Source organism: Bemisia tabaci, chromosome 6, assembly GCF_918797505.1.
Source record: "Bemisia tabaci chromosome 6, PGI_BMITA_v3".
NCBI lineage: Eukaryota > Metazoa > Arthropoda > Insecta > Hemiptera > Aleyrodidae > Bemisia > Bemisia tabaci.
Window position 1 is genome coordinate 33,051,032 of NC_092798.1, and position 20,846 is coordinate 33,071,877.

General features: G+C 42.0%; 1 protein-coding gene across 1 annotated transcript in view; it reads right to left on the reverse strand.

The window, feature by feature from the left end:
• Positions 1-20,562, reverse strand: part of Dhit (regulator of G protein signaling double hit) — a 190,415-nt gene extending 169,853 nt beyond the window's left edge. Inside the window, exon 1 of the mRNA XM_072302071.1 lies at positions 19,717-20,562. The gene's annotated coding sequence lies outside the window, so the exon portion shown is untranslated. The remainder of the gene's footprint in view (positions 1-19,716) is intronic.
• Between the last annotated feature and the right edge of the window lie 284 nt (positions 20,563-20,846).

The window sequence follows — 20,846 nt, forward strand, 5'->3', positions numbered from 1 at the left end:
ATTAAAACATGATTGAGAATTGTCTAATTCATCACCAATTAGATCCAAGTGAGCGAACTTTTATAGAATATAATGGCATTTGCTCCGGAGGAGCGTTTACAACCGCGACGGAAAGAGGGAACAAGATAGCGCATCGTAGGCAGAAGCAGCGCGCTGCGGTGACTGACGTGCCAAGAGATGGCCAAGAGAAGCGAGCTGCGATCGCGCAGCGAAGGGCTCGGACTCGGAACGTACCGCGCGCCCGCCTGCCTTGATTACGCCGCCGAGCAGTGGCGCTCCGCTCAGCTGATCGCAAGCGATTCTCCAGCGCATGAGTTGGCCCGTGTTCAGGCCGCGCAGCGCGCTGCGCCACCTCCATCCGCTCTTCTGCTTTCCTACTTTGGTGGCTCTATACGTATTTCTGTCTCCCTCTCTTTCTGTTTTTAATGCAATTTACTTACTGAACGCATTTTATAAATTATATTTGCTAAAATGTAAAACATTTAATAGGTGTAATTTTCTTCTTTTTTTAGAAATCTTTGGGCAAGCAGTGCTTGCCTTGCTTATCCGGACCGCACGCCACTGTTCAGGACGTGCTTCGCGCGCGTCCGTCCCGCTTAACCAAGGGGCTGCGCCCCCTGGACCCCCCGTCACTCACTACGTGACATTCGGCTCGCTTCGCGAGCCATTTTTCTGCTTAGTTGGTTATTTCATCACTTTGAAGTATACATTTTGGAGACTCTTAAAACAAAAAATGATTTCAGAACTTTGTCACTGGAGCGTGCCATCACTTGCAGAATAATAAATATGTGCAGAGGAGGCAATAATGGGGATCGATAATTTCTTGAAAAACGCATTTGACTGGGACGTCAGTCCCATCGGGTGGGGGAGAGTGACAACCGTGGTTCTCCTCCCGCGATTTGACTTGCTGACTTGGCACAAGTTCATCTTTACTTCCTCAGAAGATTATCGGTAACGTCGTGGTCTGAAAACTGCTCAACGATATTATAGTTCGAGTTCCAAATCGCTATGAGCTCACTTTTTTTTTTTTTTTTTTTTTTTTTTTTTTACCGTTTTATTGCATACAAATTTCTCTGATGTTTTTGTTTTATTCTCTTTGATTGCGTAAGTATTTGTATCCTAATTTCATTTCCTTTCCCTTTCATCCTGTTTTGTAGCATCTATGTCCATTGGCAATTATTATTTCAAAAAAGCTTTCCCTAGTATACATTAGATGCTTCAAACGGAACCAATTTGTTTCATTATTGACATTTCCGGCTAAATCACGAGTTTTCCCAGGAAGGTAGCCTCTCGCCCCTCCCTAACTTTACCGTTGCCAGATAAGTTCCTTTTTCACGACTTTTTCCAGTTTAAACCCATGTAAAAAATTCACATTAATAGCAAAATCTGGCAAATTCTCAGTGCTGCCCATAAAATTCAGTGAAATTTTCAAACAGATTCAACCAAAAGTATTTCTCTGTAAAAAAATTAAATGGCGGCGGAAATTTGGAAACGTCGCATGGCGCTTCTGATATTTGGCCTGGATGGTGATGAATGTATTTCCGCTGCACGGCCGGAAACGGAAATGCAAGATATTGGACGGTGTCACGTGGAACGGTTAATGTTGATGGTGTTCACCAGCGAATATCCGCTCGAGTGCATTAGATATGCCGAAAAGGAAAGCATCGCTCCGCACACAGCTCCTGACGAATTGCTACCTTAAAAATAAAAAATGATTTAAATTTAGGTTTCAATTTCATTTCTACTCTATTAGCGGTTGATAAGATACCGTAAGGCGTCAAAACTTCCTGTATTTATAGTCCATGTTAGTCTTTCACCCATTTTCAGTGATTTACTTTTGCTTCTCATACGTTCAAAAATAGTCGTGTCCAATTTCTCCGAAATACTCGCTCCACTGTGTGCCGCCGCCCCAACGGGACATGCCAAGCCTCAAGACCGTCGAAATCCTCTAGGATCGGACCTCCGTCCTTCCAAATCGAGAGAAAAATACGACCCCCCCCCCCTCTTCCAAAACCACTGGAGGGCGGGTTCGGAGGCGACTTACGGTAATCCCGAGTTGTCGGTCAAGAAATTAATTTGAATATTCGCACCGTCAATGCATACTGATTGAAACACCGGCGCGGCGGGCGGAAATTGGATTGGCCGATTAAGAAAATTGGCTCGGTTTATTTTGTGTTTGTTTGGATTTCGACGGGGTCAGTCCGGGCCCGGCGGGGGACGCCGACGGAGGGATTTGGAGTGGAGGCAAAACAAAGCGAAGTGGGCGAGTTAAGCGGGCGAGTTCGCGGTCCGGAGGGTGGGCGGGCGCCGGGGGATGGGGTTGAGAGGACAGGACATCGCCGAAGACAAGATCCGTGGGTAAACGTTGAAGCCAGCGCGACAGGCCGCTGCTTGACGCGACACGATGAGAGCTTAGTTGCCGGAAAGGGCGCCGGAAAGCTCGTTTCAACGGGAGTTAACCTATCAGGGATTTCGGCAAAGTTTCCCTTGCTCACACCTGAATCCAAATTTACCTTCACTACACTGAAAAAAAAAGTAGCTTGGATCAAGCAAGATAATTCTTGAATTTGCCGCCAAGAATTTTCTTTATCTTGCTTTAAGCTGACTTTTCTTGATTCGAGAAAAATAATGCCTGGGTTAAGCAAACAAGTAGCTTATATTAACCAGCAAAATTCTTGATTTTAGTAGAAATACTTCTTGGCGGCAAATTTAAGATTCTTTTTTTTTCCAGTGTATACTTTCTTGGGTAATGTGATAGGTATTTGGTGCTTCTTGGCAGGGAGGAAGGTGTGTCCAATATGCAAAGGTAACTAAAAAACAAATTGGATCTAGAGTCCGGACTCTTGAAAACATTGACACGAAAAAATTCTCTTGATTCAAACAGATTTAAGCTTAAATCTAAAGGAAATTCGCTCAAATTAAGAGGCTTGGTTCATGATTTAAGCTTAAATCTGATTGAATCAAGAGTCTTTTTTCTTGTCGATGTTTTTAAGGGTCTGGACTCTAGATCCAATGTGGTTTTTTTTTCCAATGTGCTAATGGTGGATATTACAGTCACTCAAGCTTTCACCAACAATTTAATCGCCGTGGTTCCAACGTCATCTGTGTTGTCCAAGTCTGCGTCGCGATATTGCGTCCATGGTGCCTCGCACTGTTTACATAACCATTGCGAGGAAACTATCATCAACATCGTTAGGAGGAATTTGGACGGATTTCGAGCGATTTTATGCCTGTGTTGACACAACGGAAAAAACAGATCCTCGTCCCACCAAGATCGAAAGGCTAAGCAAGGTATTGACTACATATTAATGCATTTGATGCTGCATACGCCACCGGGTTTTGCTAAGCCGCACTTGTCAGGGTTCGCTGAATTTTCAGGCTATCGCTGATTTTTCCCGTCTTGTTTTGTGTCCGTCGAAGAAAAATCCTCGCTCACGTATCCCAGAATTAACTAATACTCTAAAGAACGTTATCCCTGTCATTTTCCGATATAACAGTGAACAGAATGGACGAATTCCTTGAATTTAGATACTGTCGCTGATTTTGTCCATCTTGTTTAGTGTATGTCGAAGAAAAGCCCTGCTTACTTGTTAGAAAGTCTGCAACTTATAGCAGGGCGCGATGAAGCATTTTTGGCAGCTTTACAATATGTATAATGATTCCAGACGTGTTATTTGGTATACATTGAAATTAACTAATACTCCAGAGAACATTGTCCCTGTCATTTCCCGAAATAACAGTGAACAGAACGGACGAATTCTCTGAATTTTGAGACTAACGCTACATTTTCCCGTCGGATTCTTGGGTACTCTCTCAACAAAATCCACTCCAAAATCGTTCGGATAAACCTCTGAAGTTATCCTATTTCCATTTTTACGATTCCAACACGAAAACGAAACGAACGATTTTTTACGAAACACTCAAGTGGAGGAGGAACGTTGTTTAGCGTTCCTAAGGTGATTGAACATCCTTTAAATCGATGGATAATAACAATTTTAACTTTATTGGTTTAAAAATTTGTTCACAAGCAGGTTTGCGAGTCCGCGTTCAGAGCCCACCACTGGAGAGACGGTTTTCGTAGTCACGGATGAAGAGAGGAGGTTGCTCGAACCCTCGGATTTAAACACTTCTGCACCAAGTTAAAAAATGGACAGAAGACAAATTTTTTGAGCCGCGGGTATCATCAGATTTTTAACAATTATCAAACTGACTTAAACCATGAAAATTTTTAAATTTTCACAGGATCGGATGAGAAACAAGGAATGAGAGGATTAAATAACAAACAATGACCATCAATTTTAGAGCATCATTGCAGCTCGGAATTTACAAATTAGTGTCTCCTCTTATTCTACATTTTCCTGTTTGCAGTTTCTAAATTCCTCATAATTTTAGTGTTATTAGTCAAATAACAAACAATGACCATCAATTCTAGAGCATCATTGCAGCTCGGAATTTACAAATTATTGTCTCCTCTTATTCTACATTTTCCTGTTTGCAGTTTCTAAATTCCTCATAATTTTAGTGTTATTAGTCTGTAGGGTAATTTTTCAAGCTACTCTTTGCAAAAAGCATTGTTAATGTTTCCGGCGTGTTGTAAAAATAATGTAAGTACCAAAAGTTTCCCTTGGCAAATATCGAGGCGCTACAATACATATATATGCCGGAGATAGAGGTTAAAATTAATACAATATAACATTATTCTGCGTTCTCACTTGCACAATGTCAACCTCATTTAGAAGTTCCGAATGATAAAATGAAACGTAATGTTTTTCCCTCCAGTCCGCTAACGATAATTCTGAAAGATTAAACCCACATTTAAAAACAACTACACGGCGGGAAAAGGCCGCACTTGATTTAATTCCAAAAGGCAACGAACCAAAGAACAACCTAAGTAGAATATAAATACTATGGCGCCGAAAGATCGTGAATTCTATAGACCTGGATCGGTGTATTTATTTCGTAGTCATCCGAAGGAACGCAAACATAGTGTTCCCATGATCCGCGAGGGAAACGAAACACAGCGTAACATTCCAGGAAGCAAAATTCGTCCCTTCGTTGGAAAGGACCCCCCCCCCCCCCTACCCGACTCGCAAACATGCTTTAGAAAATACACGAGTGCGTTACCGGATTGTAACAGTTGTATTACGTATACCAACCCGCGATAGCAAGAACAGAGCATTTATGATTCTTCGGACACATAGCCGAAATAATCATGCCGCCTAAACGCATGCGTGCTAAATGTTTAACTAGCTATGTTTTTTTTCTTTCTTTCTTTCTTTCTTTTTTCTTCTTCTGCTTTCACTTTCTTCATTGCCTACGAAATAAACGAGCTGCAATACAAATGAGTGAAATCTTAATCACCAGCTGTTAATCTGAGATTATACGCCGATAATATTGGCAGCAAGTCCATAATTGGTGCTAATGACATAAAATAAATTCAACACTTTGGTATCAACCAAATAATTTGATAAAACCGTTCGTCAAAACGGAGCTATCGGAACTTCCATTGAATTCTTACTTCAATTTTCAATTGTATGAAACCATAAATATTAGTTTTTACAATTTATAACTGAAACAGTACTAGGCAAAACTGGTGTAGCACTTTACTTTCAAGTTCCACCTGCGACCGCGAAGGGCGCCGAGATCGTCGCCGCGGGCACAAACTCGCTGAGCTGCGGCAACGGGGCCGGGGGTGAAGTTGCGACTCGGTCGCTCCTCGCTGGAGATTTAAAGCAAACTGACCTTATAGCTCCCGCGGGAACTTTGTTCTCTTCAACAATCATCGATAGTGCTAACGAATGACATTCTCTCCGTCCGTTTTATTTTCCCCCGCTTCGCTCGAGTCCCACCTCTCTCCCTCTTCCGCAATCGAATCTTAACGCCCTTTCCTCGCATAGTCGAATCCTCTTAACTCTTAGGCCGTTTCGAGCCCGCCTGAATCAACAGCGTCGAGTCTGGATTTCTTCATATCGGTTATTCTATTTGAATACTTCTTGATACATATTATTGGCAGCACGATTTTTCCGGGAGGCTCCGTGAAAGTTGAGGGATCCGTTCCTTTCAGGATATTGATCCTTCAAAGCGTGGAATGTCAATTACATTCTAGTTCTCACATTTTCTCCTTCCGGTCAAGTTATCATACAAAATCCCTCAAGTGTTTCAAGTCAGAACCGACCACGGCACTAGGGAGGGATCATAAATCTGAAGGAAGTCCACATGACTCCTCGGATAACTCTGTGCGGACTAAATAAATCAGAAAAGTTCGCAAAACAATTAAAAGCTCAATAAATACAAAGCTCACCGAGCTTCGTCGCCGTTCACTTCGCGACCAATCAGCGCGTCGCACTGCCGCACTCCTTGCATTGATCGCTCATTGGCCACTGCATACATCGTATGGATTACAGAATCATTAGAAGTTCATTTACGACTATTTGTGGTGTTCAGATGAACCACTAGTTGCTTTATTAAGCCATACATATTTCTCCGTGTGGTGCTCATACGTGAGAAACACAGCCGAGTATAGGAAAAACATAATCAGGCTTCATTTTCCAACTTTTCTTTCGATTCTGAGCGACACTTCACTAAAAGCATAGAGCGAAAACATTGCGAGTTCAAATCTCGCGCGTGCGCACCGTCAAATTTGCAGACGTAACACGGATATCCATTAAGCACGAATAGATGTATCTCTACACTGGGAAAAAAACCACATTGCATCTAGAGTGCAGACACTTGAAAACATTGAAAAGTAAAAAAACTCTTGATTCAATCGGATTTTTGCTTGAATCAAAACGAAATCCGCTTAAATTAAGAGGCTTGGTTCTTGATTTAAGCTAGATTCTGATTGAATCAAGAGTACTTCTTCTTGTCGATGTTTTTAAGAGTCTGGACTCTAGATCCAATGTGTTTTTTCTTCCAGCGTATTCTGTCACCATTGCGCGTTAAGATGTTTCTTTTAATGGAAAAAATAAAAAAATTAAGGTAATGTGTGCTCATGTCTGTATGTTGCTATTGAGATAAAGCATAAAAAAAAGAAAGAGAGGGAGGGAGAGGGAGAGAGAGAGAGAGAGAGAGAGAGAGAGAGAGAGAGAGAGAGAGAGAGAAAAACATATTTCTTTACTTAAAACAGAGAGGTTAAATAGTAAATATTTCAGAGACCATCAAAATCTGATCAAAATTAATAAATTCAAGTGAAAGTCAATTTGACCCAACTTGGAATTTAGCGTCAGAAAAAAGTCATGGGTATTCAAGGGTTAAGATCCATTTTTTTCTCAGCCTAGCAAGATACAGACGTGCCGGACAAGTCCGCATCCTGCGACATTTCGAATTCTCCCCCGTTATTTTGAAAAAAGAGCGCCCGTACATTAGGCAAGCGGGAGACAACCATGCGAGGACGTGGTGAGCCGTGACGTAGTTAAAAAAGATCCTATGTTGAACAAAGGCTAGCGGGAAACAGAAATATGCATTTCGATACGCCACAGAGAGACCACAAGTCTAATAGAGGAAGTGGAGATTTTCGAGGGTAAGAGACGTGTGACGTCTGGGACGCACAACTTAATCGGAGAGAACAACTAGTGATCGTGCTGACGAATACACGCACGGAAAGTTGCTGCACCTCAACGGCACGGCGCAGCTCATGAGAAAACAAATCGCTCCAAATGGTGTATCAAAGACTCGTCGAACGAACTAAAAACCAACCGTGAAGGTATTCAGGAACTTGCACATACGTATACGAAACAAAATAGAGCTGAGTCATCTGATCGCGATACTATGGCATATCAGAAGGAGAACTAAAGACCTAAAGATAGGTACATTGGGCCCGAGAAGCTGTCGCCGTCAATTAGATGGAGAAAAAAAATAAACAACTCTAAACAGAAATTATATCAGAGTAAAGATGTAATTTACTTTTACACAATGACTTGCTTAAGCTATACGAGCTGTTAATGTAAACTATGACCTATAATACAAAAACGAGAATTCAGGGTTGCGGTTTAAAAGCTGATTGTCACCAGGTTAAAAAAATGCTTAACCACACACTGAAATGAGTCCGAAAAGCATTAGTTGTATGGAAAACAGGGTTCATTCCAGAGTTTGTTTCACCTTAATGTCAGAAGGGCGACGAAATATCCAAACACCTGGTCGAACATCACGTCACTTTAACCATCCCCTACGATAGTTCTATAAGTTAAGAAGTGGCAATATGAAGCATTCGTTGGTTAGGACATCCGAGGTGCCATGGCACCTGCCATTAATCCAACAAACTGAAAATTTTTGACTCCCTTTCCAAGTAGATAATATTCTTTATGAACTGCAGCCGAAAAACAGTCTGCAAAGCTTAGCGTGAGGCTTTTGCGTGGTTCTAAATGTGTTGTTACATTAAAAAATGCGAAGAGTATAACATCTCTTTTAACCGCAATTGAAAATGTATTAAACGAATGCACTCACTTCAAAATTAACGCAAGATAATAGGATCAACAATGCCTGTTGCAAACTTTTGCTAGAGCAAAACTAAGAGTTGTTTTCAATAGATAATGCCTCAAAAATCACGATGAGCGCATCGGCAAACTCTGAAATGCACTCATAACTTCACAATCTGCGTAAGAAATTTGCGGTTTTTTGAGCTTCCGCTTCAAAAACGATACTACGGCACAGGTGAACATTTGTTAGAGGAGTCGTTCCATCGTCGGCAATAATCATCATAGCCGACGCCAATCCGCCAAAACACGTTTGATGGGACGAGATAACACCTGAACTGGATTAGACCAGATAACAATCGTTGTGTTAACGTTCATACAGGGTGTTCGTAAAGTCCCCTCCCCCCCTCTAACTTTTGACCTAATTGAGGTAGAGATTTGAAACTTGGAGGGTGTTCCTAGATCAAAGGGAGCTACTTTTTGACCCCCCCAAAATTTTGAAGGGGCCCCATTTTGGGGGGGGGGGGGGTTACGGACCCTAACTTTAAATTTTTATAAATGAGAAGGACCCCCTTTGTGATACCTCGTTCGAAAGAGCAATAAAAAAAGAAAATTTTTCGCGCAAACCCGGAAGTCATTATCTCAAACCGTTTCAAAATGGCGGCCGTCAAAGTTCCAAATGGCCGAAAATTTGGCACCATCTGCTATTTGCACATGGATTTGCTTGAAACTCGTATCTGGGGGTATTTTGGCACGAGAGAAAACGAATTTAACGTTAGATTTTCAAAAAAACCCTAATTTTTCAAAATGGCGACCCGTTTAGGCTCAAAAAGGCCGAAAATTTGACAAACTCGATTTTTTTGCCAATGGATTCACCTGAAATTCGGTATCTGGGGGTATTTTGACCCGAGAATAACGAATTCAACGTTAGATTTTTAAACAAACCCTAATTTTTCAAAATGGTCCGCCGATTAAAGTTCAAAATGGTCAACAATTGGCAACCTCGACTTTTTGCCGATAGATTCGCCTCAAACTCGGTGTTTGAGGGTATCTGGGTGGGAAACAAAAATAACCTCGACGTTATTTCACCGAGTTTCAGGCGAATATATCGGCAAAAAGTCGAGGTTGCCAATTGTTGACCATTTTGAACTTTAATCGGCGGCCATTTTGAAAAATTAGGTTTGTTTAAAAATCTAACGTTGAATTCGTTATTCTCGGTTCAAAATACCCCAGATACCGAATTTCAGGTGAATCCATTGGCAAAAAAATCGAGTTTGTCAAATTTTCGGCCTTTTTGAGCCTAAACGGGTCGCCATTTTGAAAAATTAGGGTTTTTTTTGAAAATCTAACGTTAAATTCGTTTTTCTCGTGCCAAAATACCCCCAGATACCGAGTTTTCAAGCAAATCCATGTGCAAATAGCAGAGGTGCCAATTTTCGGCCCATTTGGAACTTTGACCGGCCGCCATTTTGAAACGGTTTGAGATAATGACTTCCGGTTTGCGCGAAAAATTTTCTTTTTTATGCTCTTTCGAACGAGGTATCACAAAGGGGGTCTTCTCATTTGAAAATTAAAAGTTAGGGTCCGTAACCCCCCCAAAATTTGGGGGGGCCCCATTTCGGGGGGGTCAAAAAGTAGCTCCTTTTGATCTAGGAGCACCCTCCAAGTTTCAAATCTCTACCTCAATTAGGTCAAAAGTTAGAGGGGGGGGAGGGGACTTTACGAACCCTCATCTGTTTATGACTTTCGGATAGAAAAACCACCAACCAAAAGAACAAAAATCCGGTAGGAATATCCAAGGCAACGAAAGGCGGAAAACATAGTTTACGAAATACCAGCTGTGGTGGTTGAATTAGATTTTCAGGGGCGACTTTGTCTCACATTGATAGTTTATAGAATGTCTATAATGGGTGCATCCGTTCGAAGAAAATTATTTTCATCTATCTGTCATTCATTCAAAAAGATTAGAAAATTTAAACGCTGGGCACTCCGAATACCGTACCCGACCATCCGTGGTGGGGGAAAGTGCATACATACATTTGTAAATGATACGAAAAAAATGTATACTGGGTCAAATCTGAGAATAGTAATGAATTTTCTCTCTGCATAATAATCTGACATACAGAGGCAACGCACGTCAGATTCAGGAATTGTTTTGAAATATTGAAGTTAAAATTAAAAGCTTGCGTTCGTCGAGTTGTAACTGGGATGAGACGATAATGCAACTCTTACCGAGCTGAAAGGTTCGCTTGAAACAGCGCGATTGAAGGCTCGCTTGATACAGCGCGAATGAAGGTTCACTGGAAACAGCGCGATTGAAGATTCCTACCGGCTCGCAACAACTCTCTAACCCATTAAATATCTAATGGATGGGAGGTTTCAGAGGAAGTGATTAAATATATCGACGGTGAAACTACCAAACCACGTATCTCGGTTTGCGACGTCGCAGACTTCCTGTCATACTTTATTTTTTAAATCAAAAACTTCCTAACGTCCAGTCTTGAAACTTTCTGTGATTTTTCCTCTTCGTGCGGAGAAAATTCTGTGAAAATTTCAAGGAATGATATTGATTTGGTCTACTTCAAAAAAATAAAATGCGAGCGTAGATTTTTAAACACCGCAAACGAGATACGTGGTTTGGTAGTTTCACCGTCGATATGCGAGTGTTTTAACGATACACCTGACTTTTTATAGACGTTTGTGCACAGTTGTTACTGTACTGGAGCGATCATACGGTCCAAGGGTTCCCCAGATAAGAATCGTTTTTCCTGGCGGAGGGTACGTATGATATGGAAAATTGGAAATGAGGGATTACGTAAAAGATAGTGAACTAGTGTAATTATAAAATGGAGCAAATCTAAAATGGTTAGAAAAAGGAAACTTTGAAGTTTTCATTTAAAGATGTGTCTCGACGCCGTATTACGCCCCCTCTAAAAAAATCGTCCATCGAGGATGTCATTTTAGGGGACAATTTCGTCCTCAGACGGCGATTTTTGTCTTCGGAGAGAAATTCATTCTTACCAGAGTTGCACTGTACAAACCATACAGGATTGGACAGAACAATCGATCCGGCTCTTAAAGTTATCGCCGACGTGTGTGGTGTACACGTACACAATTAATTAGAATTAATGGGCAAAAGCAGAAAAAATAATCACGATGGCCTGAAATGGCTGAAATATTGATCTGAAATTTGTATGGTAGGGGTTCACAGAGACTGGTCCTCAATCAGATTTCAGAAAAATCGACTAACGCTTTACAAAGGGGCGGACATTTGCAGGTTTTCACGCATAGGTGGGACCGGTCGCCTAAAAATTTGAGCGAAGATAGATATTTTTAACTGCAATTTTAATGGAGGTTAGAAGTCTGCATGGACTGTATTCTCATTGAATTTCAGCCAATTTGACTTCTGCGTTCTGTGATGGCGGCCAGTTGAGTTCTTAAAACCATATATGCCCAAAACTATTTTTTTTTAATTGATTTTTTTATTTGTTGTTGTTTTTGACGTTATGTAGACAGGGTAAATACGTGTTGAGGCACAGCAAAGATAAAAAAGGCTTGCCTATATCCCAGACATGGATTATCCTGTGTTGAAGACACGAAATCCCTTAATTTACACTAACACTAAAAGTCAAAAACTGCGATGGGTCGTTAACGACCCAATGGGCATATATGGGGTTTAAAGGTGAGAATTTATAGTGAAAATTGAATGTTTGGAACTGAAATTTAAGATACACCTGTGACTCAATAATGAATACCACGGAAAAAAGAGCACAGGGTTGTTAGGTGATAAGGGAATTTCCAAGTAATTGTGGTAATGCCCCGATTAAATTATACTACTAACCCAAATGTTGCGGTACTACCACAATTGAAGGGGATAACGCCTGAAACTTTCTACTCTATGACTACATCTGTGGAAAATTTTCGGAAAAAACTGGCCGAAATAAAATGCACGGTCCGGGAAAGAAAAAAAAAGGAAAAAAGTCACCCCTCCATGTCGTCACTCCAAATAGTTGCGGCAGTGCCCCGATGAAATTATACTACTAACCCAAATGTTGCGGTTCTACTACAATTTTCGGGAATAACGCCTGATACTTGCTACACTGGAAAAAAAACACATTGGATCTAGAGTCCAGACTCAAACATCGACAAGAAAAAATACTCTTGATTCAATCGGATTTTTGCTTAAATCAAGAACCAAGCCCCTTAATTTGAGCGGATTTCCTTTGGATCGAAGCCAAACTCTGATTGAATCAAGAGTATTTTTTCTTGTTAATGTTTTAATGTTTTCAAGAGTCTGGATTCTAGATCCAATGTGTTTTTTTTTTTTTTTTTTCCAGTGTACCCCATGACTACATTTGTGGAAAATTTTCAGAAAACACCTTCGGGCCGATGTTAAATACACGATCCGGTCCCAAAAAAAAAAAAAAAAATTAAAAAATCACTCTTTCCTGCCATCAACCCCACGAACGGAACCTCGCGATTTTTCCCTCCATGAGCTCGATGACGCCGCCTGACATTTTGCGAGGGCGGAGGATCCGGTAGCTCGGTCATCGGCAACAGTGGGGAAGGTGCGGGCCGAGATTCGGAAACTGGGTTGAGGGGGTTTCAATCTGCGTTCCCTCGTCGGGGCGAGGGGTTGCGGGGGGTGCGAAGGATGCCCCAGCTCTCGGCTCCACTCGGCCCCGCTCGGCGCGCGCGGGTTCAGCTTTCATCTGTTGAGTTCGTTGGATCCGAGGTTCCTCCGAACTGTGTCACCCAGATGCTGATGCCGCTCACCCCTCCCCACCCCTGCATCCCCTCGCACTCGGTCGAGCCTCCAACCCTTTTCTCGCTGTTTTCAGTAATCCCCCCCCCCCCCCGGTCGCTGATTTCTCGCAAGTTCTATCGACTCACGACGGGTGCCAAACTGAGAAAAATGTTCCCCCTGAATTAGAGTACCTATATAGCGAGAGTATGGACAGATCGCTTCATGGAGGGCTTAGGGCCCAAAAGTGCAGCCATTATTCTAACCAACTTCTAACGCACAAAATTTCACTGCCAGTCTGCAGATCCAATTCCAACTAAGCTGGCTAAGAATGTACATAAATGAGCGTTCTTCCGCAAAATTGAGTAAATTTATGCAAAAACTAAGTCAAATACGTGCTTTATAAACGATGGTTCGTAACAATTGTATTAGTAAAGTGCTCTGGATAATTGAAATTCATAGGTTGGCTGCATTTCTGGGCCCTAACTTAATTCGCGGAGACATCGGTGAAGGCCTGAGGGATTTTCGGAGTTCCACATCTGTCTATACTCTCGCTATACAAGTACTCTACCCTGAATATGCTGCGACAGGAATTCATTTTAAATCGTCAGCGGGCTGATGGTTGAAATTGAAAGACAAACATTAGAGGATCTGTATACGAGAGAGTATTGCCATCTTTGTGCCGCTCTCTGATTCGTTCATCAGTTTTAGGCTATCATGGAGCTCCAAAGTTGGCCCAATGTAAACAAACCCGACCCAGAGGAACACGTAATATCGGGTGAAAAATGAACGATAATCACACTCAAGCTTAATTTTCGGCAAAAATACGCATCAAGTTCGAGCCGAACTCAATTCAGATGTTGGATATAAAAAAACAAATTCTCTCACACCCAAAATCAAGTCGAGAACTTCGTAGAACTTATTCGCCATCTTGTTTGTTTACATTGGGCATAACTACACTGACTTACCAACATTAACTGATACCATCTTACACTGGGCGAAGGGGCTGGGGTTTGTTTACATTGGGCCAAATTTGGGGCTCCATGATAGCCGACTAATCGGAGAGCGGCACAATTTTTCTGTAGTAAAAGGATTGAGATGATAATACTCTCCTGTACACAGATACTCTAACAAATAGGACGTAGGAAGTATGGAGCAATCCTATTGGTTAAAACGGGTGGTTGCTACAGACCGAGAGGGAAAATGATAAGACTAAGTAAAGGATTTCTCATGGGTTACCATTAGTTAGCCTATCAATAACCTCCTTTGTCCATTGCATCTATTTGCTTCCATCGATAGGATCCCTCCATACCTCTTTTGTGTGATTTGTCTATCGCTTTGTCTACCAATTTCAACAATAAGCCCGCAGAAAATCTTTTAAAAAGAGATGAGGCGTCTGCTACAATTATTACCCAAGTGATAATAGAACAGCATCATGATGTTCATAAGAACCTTAATGAACCCTTACAGCGTTAACAATCTAGGAGTGAAGTTCAGTGCTATATAGAGTCTGTGTAGCGCCCGAAAACCGAGAGTGTATGTGAATGCGAAGTCAAATCACGCACATAAAATCGTATGACATTCCATAAAGAGTAGATTTTAATCCATGATCCCTTTCAAGGAATTCTCAGTTGCAATTCCTGCTGATACAATTGGTTTTTTTTAGGGCAGCGTCCCTAGCCGAAGGCTTCGAGAAAATTACGGCTCGTCCTTTTTATAGGTGAATATCAAATACGCCGGACCAGTTTTTCCCCAATCGCGGTCTCAAAGTGCGACACTTGAGGCGCGAGTTGTCGACCAAACGCGGCATTATAATTTGTCGGAGGTAATTTGATCAAGTGAGTTGTGTCCCGCATGAAGGTAGCGTAGTAGGCTACGTGACGGATCTATGGGAACTACGTGTTCAGGAATTTAAAGCTGACGATGCAAAGCAATAATCCGTGATTGAATATTAGTGAGACGGCTTCAAAGCTGCAGTTCAACCCAACCAACAACCTTTTGCTCGCTGTTTTCATTACATTCCGACCTCCCTCCCCCGGTATCTGATTTGTCTCAAGTTTGATCGGCTTTCTGGGTATCTCAACTTAGAGAACCTCATCCCTCCATATAACGCCTACAATTTTTAACGTAGGCAATGAGCACGACCTTGGAGCTCGAACAGTTGCTCTATCGTTACCACATTTTGTATCCTCCGTGGCAGGCAGGAGCTCGTCGTGTAATACTGCCGTGCTAAGGAAGAACGCCGTATGAACCTTCAGGCGTTGCCAAATTTCCTTCGGTAAATCACTAATTCTCAGGAAAATTTTTCAATATTTTGCCTCCAACTTTTCATATCATTTTGTTCACGATTTCACCTTAAGTTCCTTAAAATTTCAAGGAAAAATATTCATAGCTTCCCTCAAAAATGAACATTTTATCGAAGGAAATTTGGCAACTCTCAAACGTTCATACGGCGTTTATCCTTAGCACGTTAGAACACTATGCGTAACACTAGCTGAGACATAGCTTGGAGCCGAGATGGAAAAAAGCAAGTTTGAGAAAATTGCTATACGCAAATTGTTTTATAAGTATTTTCACGCATGACGGGCAAGTTTAGAGGAAAGTGCAAACTTCAGGATTTCTATTTGGCTAACTAAACATGTGAATTTTAGTATCTTTACGACCTAATAATTGACTGCCCAGTCAAAAATATGAATAATGCGTAAACAGCAGAACAAGTTCATCGCTTAGTGGTGCTGAATGGGATCACTAACGTCAAAACAAAGGAACATGTTCTCCGTGGATCTTAAAACTAAAATAAGTTCTCCGTCCCTCTCACATGTTTTTGTTTTGTTTATTAATTTATAAATAATTCCTCGACAAACTGACATAATCTAATAAAAAATACCCGTGCATATTTTAAAGACACAAAAACTAAATGCGCGGCACTCCGAGGTAAACTTTCATAATATCATGAACATTTTGAACATACATACAAACCTATGTAATCACGAGTGAGATTGTAATACCGCACTCGACCGCGAACTTTTATCGTCAAAACAACGAAACAATTTGCCATCGATTTCAAGAAAGTGGACCGAATCGGAGCTTAAAATGTGACATGATTTCTCATTATGGTTCTGGTTAGAAATCAAGCATGAGATAGATTGAATTGGACTAAATTTTGCAAGTAGGAACTAAAATCTATGGCTTATTTTAGAAATAACGCATTATGCCATCAGTTCCCCTACGCAGATAAACGTTTTTAACTATGAGCCAGAAAATGTAATTCCTTTCTGCAAAAGTGAAGTCCGATTGAGACGATCGTGAAAAAAGTCACCGACGGCGTGTGACTGGAGGTTTCCAACGACCTGAGAAAAGTTTTGAGCCGCCACCCATACCACCTGTTCGCTTCGAAGGACAAAAGGACGAAGCCCTACACAAAGCGACTTTCACACATGTTGATTCATTGTAGCTCGGTGAGCAAATCGTTTATCGTCCACCCCTTGCGGGCTTATTATCGTCACTTGCCTGTCAACATTCCCATTTGGAATAATTGCTTCTGCCACAAAAAAAAAGAAAAAAAGCATGGCTTCTTGAAAGTTTACACGTGGAGAGGTCGGATTCCCATCAGTGGCATGGGGTGCTTAGATATTCATCGATTGATCTGCCATTTCAACCTATGAAAAAGGATCGATAAACTGAGTGTTAGCGACGAACACCTCAGAAATCGATACTGTGCCACAACTTTTAATGGGGAAATATCGATGCTCGACCACTCGCGCCCCTCCACTATTTTCCATGTAAGCTCGTACCATTTTTCGTAATGAGAGGAATACTTCATTGACTTTTAGGAACCGAACTGAAGCATATAGACAGTGAAAGTGCCAAACCACGTTACTCGGTTTGCAACGTTGAATACCCTCCTGTCTAACTTTATTTTTTACATAAACAACTACTCAACATCAATTCTTGAAAACTTCTGTGTTTTTTCATCGCTAAGCGAAGAAAACTAGAGTACCTTGATAGACATAGAGTATGGCCATTTCTGTTCCGGTTTTTCATCGGTCGCGTGAAAATAGGCTGACACGATGTTCTTACGGCCGTAAATGAACAAACTTAGCTTAAATTAGAGCTTAAATTAAAGGTTATAAAAACATACTAAACTCAAATGTATGGTCGGTTTTTTACAGCAGGAAACGATTTGCAAGAAAGTTCAGAGGTGACCTTACTTTCTGGACGATCCGTGTGTGATATGCATAGCAGCTTGTCTCGAACGCTGTTAAGTTTGATATCATTTTCTCAAGACAGAAAACTAAGTAGCATCCGTGATACAGTGTTCACTATTCCTACATGCTCAATTTACTTAGATTATAAAGGGATGAGGCTTCATTCATAAGATTCACAGCACTGAAATACGATTTTTTCATCATTTGTATGGTTGGGGCTTCATTTAAACGGTTCAACTGAGAACTCCCAGGAGGCCACCTAGATTGTTTCTTCACGCAAGCAACCCATCTAACACGTAAAGAGAAGCATTTATGCTAAATGTTTCAAGACCAGTGGATAGGCTAAAATGTGAGACTCAATTAACATGGGGTCAAGGTGATTCAGAGTTACTGCAAATCATGCTGACACTTAACCTGCCTTATTTTTTATGAATGCAATGTCATTATGAAAGTATCGACTCCTGCATAAGGTAAGAAATACAATTCGTGATTATACGAGTGGCTGAAATTATAGTTGTACTTCTACTTGGGGGACGCAGAATCATGTATAGGGGTAACAGCATGCCTCCGAAACTCCACCTAAATTGTTTCTTCGGAAAAGCAACCCAACCACGTGAAAAGGACTATTGGTAGTTGACATTCCATCTTTGGTTAAAAGACTATAGTACAAGGCTCCCTTTGCATATAGAGTTGAGGCTTCATTTAGAGCGGTTAACTAAGGACTTTGTTCAATTCTACTCCATCTGGATTGATCTTTGATAAGTAAAAATGACGTTTATCAAACTATGTATCCATTTGACGCAGGACAGAACCCTGTTGTTCATTGTAAGAGACTGTGCGGAAAATCAACTCTAACATTTGGGAGTTTTCATTTATAGGGATTTAAAGACTTCCAAGACTTCCTTAAACTGTTTCTTTATACGGACAACCCATCAAACTCGTAGAGAGAACCATTAGTGATATGGTTTCAATCCGTGGTAGATATGCCATGAAGGAAGACCCATTTTGACCATAGGGTTGAAGCTTCATTAGAGGGGGCTAACCGAGGACATCCAAGACTTCACATGGACTGTTTCTTTGAACAAGCAAAGGATCAAAACCTTGAAAAAAGCATTTATAATATGTACAAGATGAACAGAGGTTGGGCTCTGAAATGGAGGACTTCCTTTTACTCTAGACCAAGGCTTCACTTGGAGGGATTAACTGAGACCTCATCTTCTCATTCTCCACCTAGACGGATGTTTAATGAGTAAAAATACGTTGCATCGATGCGTACATTTTCAGCACCCACGAAAAGAGCCCTGTTATGCATTATGAGATGCCGATTGGAGGACTCACTTTGACTCATAGGGGTTAAATATGAGGACCTCCAGGACTTCACCTGGATTGTTTCTTTACGCAATCAACCCATCGAACAAGGCCAAAAACCATTTGAAATATGCTTTTCACCAACAGTAGTGATGCTAGAATGGAAAACTCACTTCGACTAAGGGGTCAAGGCTTCGTACAAACGGGTTCACTGAAGACCCCCAGAACTTCACCTGGATTGTTCCTTTACACAAGTAACCCATCAATTAAGTTAAAAAACCACTCGCAATGTGTTTTTCATGTATGGTAAAGTATGCACAATGGTAACCTCACTTTAACAATAGGGTCAACGCTTCATTTAGAGCGGTTGACTGAGGACCTCCAGGACATCACCTGGATTCGTTCTTCACACAAGCGACCCACCAAACAAGTGATAAAACCCATCGCGATGTATCCATCAAACAAGTGAAAAAAACCCTCGTAATATGTTTTTCATGTATGGTAAAGTAGGAAACAATGGTAGACTCACTTTGACCATTCGGTCAATGTTTCATTTAGAGGGGTTGGCTGAGGACTACCAGAACTTCACCTGGATTGTTTTAACACACGAGCAACCCATCTAACAAGTGCAAAATCCACTCGCAATATGTTCACCATCAATGATAGATAGGCAAAAATGGGAAACTCACTTTGACTACAGGGTCGAGGCTTCATTTAGAGGGGTTAACTGAAGACCTCCAGGTCATCACCTGGATTCTTTCTTCACACAAGCGACCCACCAAATAAGTGATAAAACCCATCGCGATGTATCCATCAAACAAGTGCAAAAAACCCTCGTGATATGTTTTTCATGTATGGTAAAGTGGGAAACAATGGTAGACTCACTTTGACCATTCGGTCAACGTTTCATTTAGAGGGGTTGACTGAGGACTACCAGAACTTCACCTGGATTGTTTTAATACACAAGCGACCCATCCAACAAGTGCAAAATCCACTCGCAATATGTTTACCATCAATGATAGATAGGCAAAAATGGGAAACTCACTTTGACTATAGGGTCGAGGCTTCATTTAGAGGGGTTAACTGAAGACCTCCGCCAAGACTCCACCTGGGCAGCGGCGCACCAAAACAAAGTAACCGCGCGCGGGGAACATGGCGAACGGACACGGAGAGACGCACGAGGCACTGGCATAACTAGACTAATATTGCATTTTTCGAGGCCGAGAGGAGGACGCACACGACCTGGACACAGGGACGCGCACACAGAGAGATTGATAGATGGTTGGGCGGCTGATGGGGGATCGGATCGGATCGGTGCAGGTGCGAATGGGGTTCGAGGGCGAGCGAGAGCGACTGCGGTTCGGCTCGGCTGCTCGGCGACTCCAGGGGCGACCGCGCGCCGCTCCGCCCGCACCCGCGCCGCCGCCCGACGCATGCGTGACGCACACCCACACCCGAGCGCGCGCCACGCACCGCCACCGCCGCCGGCCCCGGCCGCCCCGCGTCTTCGCCTCCCAGCGCCCCCTGGCCCCGTTCGCTGGACCAATAGACAAGGTACCCATTTAAGCATTCTCATACATGTTTCGCATGATTCCAACGACGATAATGGAGCCCTTGCATCAATCAGGAATGGAGATGTTGCATATGCGAGGAATTTGTGATTTGACTGTTGATTCTTTTGAAAAATTTCGCGAGAGACGCACGATGGCCTCGTTCACTGGACCAATAGACAAGGTACCCATTTAAGCATTCTCATACATGTTTCGCACGATTCGAACGACGATAATGGAGCTCTTGCATCAATCAGGAATGGAGATGTTGCATTTGCGAGGAATTTGTGATTTGACTGTTGATTCTTTTGAAAAATTTCGAGAGGAACACGATGGCGCCACTGGTTTTCTCTGAAATCAACTCCCAAGCTCAAAAAAAGCTCTCAAGTTGAGGCTAAAATGGAGGGGATATCCCACGCTATCCCGAGAGTCCATCTCTACATCAAGACGAACTCTCCATGCAAAGATAGGGAGCAAATACATTAGCAGGGATGCCGTGCTTTCAGTTTTAGAGTCCCCAAATAAAGCGGCAGCCCTGTCAATATGTATTTGCTCTCTATCTTCGCATGAAGAATTCGTCTTGATATAAAAAAGATATGGGTCCCTCCATTTTGGTCTCAACTAG